Below are 11,128 nucleotides of genomic sequence, written 5' to 3'. Positions count from 1 at the left end.
ATAAAGAGGGCCAAATTTCAATGACCTATTTTTTGCTCGCAGCTACAAAGTAGCAATGCTAACCTCTGTATGCCATGGGCCCTTTAATGTGAGACATTTTGTGGTAAATGTCCATTTGACTTGTGATTACATCACGTCAATTAACAGACGTGATGTAAGCCACATCTGTGGATGCTGAAATAGTTACATGAAAGATTGCAGCTTTTGTACACTCTAAAAAAATAATCTGTAAAAAAACGGATAATGTCCTGGCAGAAATTACACTCTAAAAGTACTGTGTAAATATGAAGGAATTTTCCGTATTTATGTTTTACAGGCATTTATCCGTTTTTTTAATAACATGTTGCATTATGGGTGCAACAACTGCTGCAATCTTTCACTTTTGCCTCTCTATCACCATCTCTGTTTGAACCTAAAATTACAACTTGCTTGCAGAGTTCTTTTCTAAACATGGATGATGTTTAACTTCTAAACAAATCCTGTCAGAACAAGATACAAATGCTCAACTATTCCAGCATCAACACATGTGATTTAGTAGACAAATCTTCTTTCTGATGTGACGTGTAAGTCAAATGGATATTTACCACAACATTTATCACATTAAATATACAGTTTGTGTTTGTTTTAGATTCATTTGAAGTCACCACTATGGTGATAAATGTTCCCTTTAGTTAGGCTTTTGTCCCTTGACCTTCCAGAACTGACTCTGCTCTTTTAACATTGCAACAGTGTTTTTGCTTGTAGCAATTGCAACTTGTTTGATGCTTGAGTTAGGGGAAGTGTCTATGATGTTATATAAGCTTAGTTGTTTTTATGTTATACTACCTAACATTCAAATATAAAATGATAATATAAGATTAAAGAACTAAAATGTATAAGAGTGATACTCCAAGTTGATCTAAAAACACACTGTCTTGAATAAGATGGCTGCAAATATGTCAGCTGTGGTTTTTGCTTCAGAGATATCAACACTTTGGATACAAATCTCAACAATGGTGAGAGTAAATGTTAAGAAAGTTTTCTGTCCTGGTACCCAGCATGCATTGCGGCATGAAGCTTTGTTGTTGATTGTCACCATTGTTGCGTTTCATAGGCAGATTGAAGTGTTCCTAAAGGTTACGGACATTATATTGTAAATCTACAGAATGTTCAGTTTTTGAATAAACAGAAAAGTCTGTGAAATAACGGAAAAGGTGCCGGTAATTTTCTGCCAGGACATTATCCGTTTTTTTACGGATTTTTTTTTAGAGTGTACTGGTACTTTTTCCGTTATGTTTACAGACATTTCCGTTTATTCAAAACTGAACATTCTGTAGATTTACAGAACATTGCCCGTAGAGTTAAGGCCCTTACAGACTACACTCTAAAAAAATAATCTTAAACAGATAATGTCCTGGCAGAAAATTACCAGAACATTTTCCGTTTGTTAAAATACATTTCTGTTTATTCAAAAACGGAACATTCTGTAGATTTACAGAACTAGTCCGTAGCCTTTAGGGACACTTCAATCTGCCTATGAAACGCAACAATGGTGACAATCAACAACAAAGCTTCATGCCACAATGCATGCTGGGTACGAATATTGTAGAAAACTCTTTCTTACCATTTACTCCACCATTGTTGAGATTTGTATCCAAAGTGTTGATGTCTCTCTGAAGCAAAAACCACAGCTGACACATTAGCAGCAATCTTATTCAATATGGTGTCTTATAAGATCAGAATAGAGTGTCACTCTTACACACTTCAGTTTTTTAATTTTATTTTATCATTTCATATTTAGATATTAGGGAGAATAACATAAAAAACAGCCAAGTTTAAGTGACATCATACGTAATTATCCTTCCTCAAGCAACAAATAAATTGGAACGGCTAAAAGCAATAAACACTGTTGCAATGCTCAACGAGCAGAGTTAGATCAGTGAAGGTCAAGGGACAAAAGCCTAACTAAAGGGAACACTAATCACCTTAGTGGCGACTTCAAATGAATCTAAAACAAACGCAAACTGGAGATTTAATAAAGTCTAAACATCATAAACTAGAAAACGTATGTATTAATTTAATGTTTGAACACTTATCAGAAGGATCTTTCTCTGACAATAATGTGATACTACAGTATGAGATCCAGCTCTCTCATAGCAGTTTGTTATTCTGAAAAATTTTGAAACACTGACACTTAAAATTGACTGTTTTTTTATGTAGACACACAAACATCAAGAATCAGAGTATGAATCACAATGATGGCGACAATAAAATGAAAAACTTCACGCTGCAATGCATGCTGGGTATCAACAAATTACAAATCTCATCCAGAACTCCCATCATGCACTGCAGCATGGATAAATAATGAGCTTTTTACTATTTTCTTTGTCACCATGGTTGAGATTCAAACTCTGATTCTTGATGTTTCTACGTCCCAAATATAAAGCGGTTAATTGTTGTTTCTAAAATTAATAATGACAAACTGCTATAAAAGTGCTAGATCTCACATACATGATTGACAGATGAGAACCTTGTGACTAGTAAATTAATTAGATGATGATCTTTACCATTATATACCATAAACCACAGAATTGCACTAATACCATAACAAATGTGTTTTACAGTATAAACACAAAGTTAACACAACCAAGGAAAAGTTAGCACTTCAAAAGTCAAGGGTCAAGAGTTCAACTAAAACAAACACTGATCACAATAAGGGTGACTTTAAATGGAACAAAATCTAAACCTAAAATATGAATACGACTCTACAAGTAAGACGTAAAATGCAATTTTAGGTTTCAGACAGAGATGTTGAGAAAGAGGATAACAGAGCTTTTAATTCTTCTTCATTGTTACTTTTTAACACACACTGTGACAATATATACATCCAGCAGTGTTTATTTAACTCTGGGGGTTTTGCTGCATGAGGGCTTCCTGGGGGCTAAGTGAGGGCTGCCCATGCAAGCAGTAGCGCCTCACTGCAGAACACGGCGGGGTTGCATTTAGATTCAGGGGCGGAGCTGGATCCCGATCCAGAGATCTCATTGGTCGGAAGTTTTACCACAAGACACGTCATACACGTGTTGCTGCGTTACCATTTCCGCATTAAGTTGCAACTAAATTAAGTTTAATAAATTTTGACATAAAAAAATAACTTTACTTATGACTACAATAAAAGTAGTGCCTTTAGGGTGAAATGTAAGTTTTTTGCTATAATGTTTTGGAGTAAAACATTTTGGGTAAGCCTCCTACGAGTAATCTTACCATGCAGTTTAAGACCTATTAATGAATACAGTATAAATATGCATAATTATTAAAATATATAGGCTATGGCATGTTATTTAGAAATAAATTATTTGAATGTTTATCTTGTATGGACTTTGAACTTGTTTTAACGCGTCTTTGCTTACAGCCATTAGGGAACAGTTTTCCCTCGTAGATGGTTTACTTTTTTTAAATTTGCTAATAAAAGATATCAAATAAATTTGTTTTTATATTTACTCGTATAGGAATAGCTGTGTAATAAGTGGGATAATGCACAAATAAATCCCTTCAGTGATATCAAACTGTCGGGAACGTGTCCGTACCCTGCAAGTAAGCCTACGATGGCCCTTTATGGGCCCACTTAGGGCTAGTCTAAGGGCCCCGCACAGGTTTGCTCATTGGCAAAACGTTGGCCCTTTAGCGCTGGCCCTGCACGGGCAGCCCTCACTTAGCCCCCAGGAAGCCCTCATGCAGCAAAATCCCCAGAGTTAAATGAACACTGCTGGATGTATATATTGTCCCATCTTACAGAGTGTTAAAAAGTAACATTGAAGCAGAATTAAAAGCGCTGTTATCCTCTTTCTCAACATCTCTGTCTGAAACCTAAAATTGCATTTCACATCTTACTTTTAGAGTCATTTTCTTAACTTATGTTAAGATGTTGGCTGTTTCATTTAAAGTCACCATTATTGTGATCAGTGGTTGTTTTAATTGGACTTTGACTCTTGACCGTTGGATTGATGGTGTTTTCTGGCTGCTATATCTAAGTGTGTTTAAAACACATGTTATAGCAAAGAAAAGGCTATAGTAATTGAATATTGACGGTTGATACATAAACCTTGTCAAACATAATCATTTAATGAACAGGTTTATTAATATAGTTTTCCCCCCTCATCAGAAGCATCATTTTCTGTTAATAATGAAATACTACAGTGTAAGGTCCAGAACTCTCATAGCAGTTTATTATTCTGAAGGATTTTGATAGTTTGCACATAAACATTAACCGCTGAACGATGTAGATGCACAGACATCAAGAATCAGAGTATGAATCTCAACAATGGTGACAAAGAAAATGGAAAAAAAGGTCATTATTTATTCATGCCGCAGTGCATTCTGGGAGTTCTGGATGAGATTTGTAATTTGTTGATACCCAGCATGCATTGCAGCATGAAGCTTTTCATTTTATTGTCACCATCATTGTGATTCATACTCTGATTCTTGATATTTGTGTGTCTACATTGTAGAGCAGTTAATTTTGAGTGTCAGTGTTTCAAACTTCTTCAGACAGACAAACTGCTAAGAGAGAGCTGAATCTCATAGTATAGAATCACATTATTGTCAGAGAAAGATCCTTCTGATAAGTTTGCAAACAATAAATTAATACATACGTTTTTATATGATGATATTTAGACTTTATTTACTGAACTGACCACCACCAAAGTATTGCACTCTGCTATAACGAACATGTTTTAAACACACAAAGTTATAGCAATCAAACGATTGAACAATGTAAGAGTCACGAGTTAAGTTTAACTAAATCAAACACTGATCACAATAGTGGTGACTTTAAATGAAACAAAATCTCAACCTAAAGTAAGAAAATGACTCTACCAATAAGATGTAAAAATGCAATTTTAGGTTTCAGACAGAGGTGGTGAGAGAGAGGATAACAGCGCTTTTAATTCTGCTTCATTGTTACTTTTTAACACTCTGTAAGATGGGACAATATATACATCCAGCAGTGTTCATTAAACTCTGGGGATTTCTCTATGTGAGGGCTTCCTGGGGGCTAAGTGAGGGCTGCCCATGCAGGGCCAGCGCTAAGGGGCCAACGTTTCGCCAGTGAGCAAACCTGTGCGGGGCCCTTAGACTATGCCCATACAGGCCCATCGTAAGCTTACTTGCAGGGTACCTCTCCTTACACCTAACTGTGATACTTTCTAAATTGTTAATCTTTCTCAACTATATTATTAATCAAACGTACACTTAAATTGATAAGAGCAAACGTTGGCGATCACAGGTTGCAACTAATTGCGGGCTGCAACAACGCAAATATACTGGTTCATTTGGCGGAACAAAGTATATAAAGTGGGAGGAGTTGGATCTAGATCCAACCCCGCCCTCTGGATGTTGTGTTCCGCAGTGAGGACCATCTCCATGCAAGGGCCATCGTAGGCTTGTTTGTAGGGCCTGTTCTGGCCCAGGTCTGGGTCAGTTATGTGCTATTGTCTGTATGTGGGCCGAGGAAAACTGGTTGTGTGGGCCGGAGCTGGGCCGGAACAACATTGCTATGTGCGTTGTGGATTTTTATGCAGCAATCACATACAGTCAGTGTCACGTCACTTGATATATCATCATGGACATAGGAATGAAAATGAAAATGTATTCTACCTGCCTTCCTGATATAAATTAATATAATTTTGATATGCTTATTAATACTGATACACTAATTTGGGCAAAGAGCACTAATGACTTGTTTAAGACTTGAAACTTAAAGTTGATGACTTCCCACTGAGCAAAGCGTCTTAAAAAGACGTCATTTCGACGTCCCATGAGGAGCCAGAATGAAAGTTTTTATGACGTCTTTTTATGACCTGTTCTGAACATCCAATATTGATGTCAAGGGGACCTCCAAGCAAAGTAAAACTATTTAAAATGTGGCCCTTTTAGACATTATATTTGTTTATATAATCTTTATATATGAATAAATGTAAAAAAAATTGCTTATAGATAATTCCCAAATATACAAGTTCCACCTTAACTATCTGCGTCTGCAATCTTGCTCTCTCTCTTTCTCTCTCTATCGTTCAATAATTGAAGTGAAGTGACGTGAACTTCACTCTTCCTCCCATGCTTGCTCTCGCTGGATAATTGTTACATGTACATTCTCTAAAACAATTCACCATTACAAACAGTTGTTTTTACAAAGCATTGTTTTGAAGTAGGACCATACTAAACAAACCAAATTTACTTTATTTTTTGTCATTTCTACGGCTCGTTTTTGAGAATTTAAAAGATTCTGATGTTTTATTGAACATGTTTTGTCACCATCATGGTGATCAGTGTTTCCTTTAGTTGGGTAGTTTGACTCTTTGTTTTTATATTTTAGTTTGTGTGCTTGATGATGGTATTCTCTAAAATACATTATTATTGCACAAAGTGTTTGTGACCAATGCTTGTGGCTTCCTATTAATTACATTGGTTGTCAGAAGTGCTGGTATAATGTAGCTGAACTAAAAACACAGATAAAACATGATAAATTTGGTTTAAAAGTAAACTTCTATCTCAGTTTGGTTTGGAGCTGCAATAAACACACTTCAGTGCATCCTGCTGCCTACTGTAACAAAAAATGAAACCTCATGGCTGTAATAAAAAATGAAAAGTCTAGAATTTTTGACACAGATGCAGACATCAAGAATCAGCCCATGAATCACAACGATGGTGAGTTTTCTAAATGTTGCCGTGCATTCCACCAGCGTATTATAAAAACTCATGAGTCCAGAGAGTGTCACCACTGTTGTGATTCATGGGGTGATTCTTGATCTCTGCATATGTGACAGTAATATCTGGACTTTTAATTTTATATAAGTGCTTCCCAGTGGTGGTATGAACCTAAATTAGAAGTTGGATGTGACCTCTCAAATCAACTGAGAAATTGAGACAATACTACATGGTTTACAAAATGAATTTACTGACTTTACATATGTGGTATTACTGTTGATAAACGTTCAGTGAAGTTGTAAGATCCACATGTGAGTTTTGTTTATAAAAAAATTTCTTTGCAACAAAAAACATGCTTTAGCAAACACTCTTACAAAGACCAAATATTCAAATGAAAAGTCAAAGAGTCAAACTACCCAACTAAAGGAATCACTGATCGTCATTATGGTGACAAAAGATTTTCAATAAAACGTCAGCATATACATCTCTTTTATTAAAGAGAGAGAGAGAGAGAGAGAGAGAGAGAGAGAGAGCATTTAAGGTGGAACTTTATCTATGAGCAGTGCTATGTTTTTGAACACTCATTCATATATAAAGATAACATTATTTTAACAGCTTAACAAAATATTCTACAAAATACACGTGATGTTTATGTTTTTTGACTCAGAACTCATAGACCACATTTGTATAAAATATTTTTGTTTTGATTTCCCGGACCCCTTTTGGACGTCTACCTGACGTCCAAGAGGGGTCATAGTCAGACGTCCAGATACTGTACCAGAACTGCACGTTGTATAGACATACAGATAAGGGCCTGGACCAACCGACCTAATATAGACATGATCTGCACGTCGAGCGGACGTCTCATGTTTGGTGGGTTGCAACTCGACTGGTTCTTGCCTTTCTTGACTCGGGACTTGACTTGAAACATAAATGCAAAGACTCGAGACTTAATTGTGGCTTGCAAAACAATGACTTGGTCCCACCGCTGCACATCATTCATGTTTTGTTATGTTATAGATCAGTGATTCCCAATCAGGGGTATGCGTACCCCAGGGGGTACGTAAAGAGTTTCCAGGGGGTACGCGAAAATATTTAGATTTTGCTTTGATCTCATTTACTTTTAATAAAAATGTCTTTCGTTTGTCCAGTCATTGACCTAAGATTAATTTTTGTGAGAAAAGCACTGTAAAAAGGACTACTTTAAATGTAATTTTAATCTTATCATTAATATTATTCACCCGTCGTGAGTAAATGCGCTGCATGCTCCAAAACGCAATAGCGATGTCCAACTCAAGAACAATCTGACTATTTCAATGAACCTGAATAGTTTCTAAAGACACAAATGTATTAACTATAAATAATGTTCAAATAATGATATGCATTCCCGCTGCCTTTGCATTTTCAAATGGTGCAAAAAAAAATTGCATTGTTTTGGCTAACATATTTGATGTCTTATGTATTTATAGTGAATGTCTTAACACATTTTATTTCTCTTTATATTTGAACATAATTATTTAACTTATTTGCACATTTTAATTATCAGTAACTTAAATTAAGATTTTAGTAAATTTAGGGCATTTACTAAAAAGGACGTTAGAGCTCAAATCCAAACTTGCAACAATTTGCGTTTGATTTACTACAAAGGCGCAAATAAAATACACAGGCACAATAATGATATAAGCACATTTTCATAATGACCATTGCAATCTACTAAGAGCACCGCGAATTAGTACAGGGTCACAAATAAGAGAACTCGGCAGGACATCGCAATGAAAATGCGGACTGCGGAGTGTGAAATTCCAGCTAAGTAAAAGTACACTAAGAACCGGAGGAAAAAAGATGAAGGGTTAAAAGAAGTTTTGAAATACCTGATTTGGCTTCTCCTCAGAGTAGGGGGAGGCTGCAGACCTGGAGCCGGTAGATCTACGCCCCTGACAGTTTTACGCCCCTGTTGTTCCTCGTGCGTCCAGTAGGGGGAGGCTGTATATTAGTATATGAGCCTAGTCATATATCAGAACAGCAGACCGTATGATAGCAGCAGACCTTCTTGAAGCGATACAAATTGAGGTATGTTAAATAATCTGCTAAAGTTATTGTTGTTGATTGTATTATAATGACACATTTATTATTTATAAACGATTGATGCGATATACTGCCATTAATTAGAAGTAACCATTGTTAATATAAAATCACAACATCATATATCAGTCAGTCTCTTGTATATAAAAACAGTTTATAAATAAATATAAATAGTTAAGTGTGACGTCATCATGCGGCGCTTCCGGGTCCAATCGATTTCAAATGCCACAGGAAAACACTCTAATATACACTCGTATCATAATCCAAAACTATTTAAACCCATGATCCTTATTTTTAGCTCCAATAATAAAAACCAAGATGACCAGATATGGATTTTTTTACTGTCTGTGGTTCCGTAGTGTGCAGACTGCAGTGTACACTGTAAGTTTATAACATTTTCGCTTAAATGTGTATATAAATAAAAAGTGCTCATAAACGGTTGTTTAAATAGGCTAGTATCCTAGTTGTGTTTCCCTCTCCCCCTACTGGACGCATGAGGAACAACAGGGGCGCAAAACTGCCAGGGGCGCAAAACTGCCAGGGGTGTAGATTTACCGGCTCCAGGTCTGCAGCCTCCCCATATAGTCTCCTCGCGACTTCTCCTCCTCTTTTCTCCAGCAAATTAAACATAGCATGGCAAATTATATATTTAAAAAAAAAAGTATGTTCCTCTGGCAAAATGTAATATTATCCTCCCATTAATGTTCCTTCTAAAAGGAAAACTTCCACAAATGCATATGCAATAAGGTCGCAGAAATAACACCTTTTCAGAGCTAATTATCTACTGCGTGTCTTTAGTAAGTTCAGTCTTTATTATAACGCCAAAATGATGGTTTGCGCAAGCCGTTAATAAATCTGGGCCTTAAAGGGGTCATATGATGACATTTTTTTTTTGTAAAATAAGTCTAGTGCGTTACCAGAGTCCGTATGTGAAGTTTTAGCTCAAAACACCCTATGGATAATTAATTATAGTATGTCAAAATTGCCATTTTGTAGGCCTGAGCAAAATGTGCCATTTTTTGGGTGTGTCTTTTAAAATGCAAATGAGCTGATAAAATGCAAACACTGAGAGTGGTTTGTTGAAATAAACATGCTTCATCAGTCAGTGCTTTTTACTTTAATGTTTAAAATGAATGAATTAATTTATATTACTAATTATTTGTCTTTAAAACACAACTTTGGCTGAGTTTCGATGAAGGGGTACTTGAACCTTACTGATAGAGCTGTGGGGGTACTTAGGGCTAAAAAGGTTGGGAACCACTGTTATATATGAATGAACAGTTAAATAGTTATGCTGAAAACGGATATTTACCAAACCGAAATTAGGTTGCTTTTATCGGTTATCAATTTAAATCAAACATATTATTTAAATAAATATATAAGATAAATTACAATTAAGCATTAAACGTATAATTATTACATAACAAGGAACCAGTCCAGTACACATTAAAAACCCATACTGGACCCTGGTATTTATGTGGGCTTCATTAAAGGGGCCATGGCGTGAAAATGTTAGCATTGCCACTTTGTAGGTGTGAGCAAAAATAGGTCATTGAAATTTGGCTTTCATTATGATGTCATAAGGGTATCTTATTAGAATAATACCGCCCCCTTAATGTACACTATCCAACCACAGCACTGCCATTTAGTGCAGAGAGAAAGCGAGAAAAAATAATTCACAGCACAATTGAGTTTGAATTGCATCAAACCACCATCATTGTGATCAGTGTTTGCACTTCATCAGCTCATTTGCATTTTAAAAGACACACCCAAAACGACACATTTTTGCTCAAACCTACAAAGTGGCAATGCTAACATTTTCATGCTATGACCCCTTTAAAGGGGGCAATATGGGTCCTTTGTATATTGCCCAGCTGGGCCCCACATAAGCCCCACTCAGATTCTACATCAAATTCATGTGGGCAAATTAAGGTGGTGCCATAGTAGACAAACCCATATTGGGCCCACATGGGCGCCACCTTGCAGTGTTGGCTGGGCAATACCACAGTCATTTGCTCGAACAACTTGATGGAAACGCCCCTAATTCACAATTGATTGTTTTTCTTTTTCTTTGCAAATTAAAACTATATATATGCTTCACGTTTGGATGGAAACCCATCTACTGTGTTAGAAAAACAAGTACATTTATACATAATAGCATGGCATATTGTACAACAATTTGTTTGTGAAATGTGCTTTTGAAAGTATGTAACAAATAAATACTGATGCCAAATGTCACCTCCAATGTTTAGTTTCAGTTCCAAACTATTTATTTCTTCTGTCATCTTTGCAATTTTATTTTTGTGCTCATCTGTTCCTTCCTGACACACTGATGAGTGTTTATATCACACTGATCTCAGAT

Source organism: Paramisgurnus dabryanus, chromosome 4, assembly GCF_030506205.2.
Source record: "Paramisgurnus dabryanus chromosome 4, PD_genome_1.1, whole genome shotgun sequence".
Classification (NCBI taxonomy): Eukaryota; Metazoa; Chordata; class Actinopteri; order Cypriniformes; family Cobitidae; genus Paramisgurnus; species Paramisgurnus dabryanus.
Note: the sequence above shows the minus strand (reverse complement) of the source record.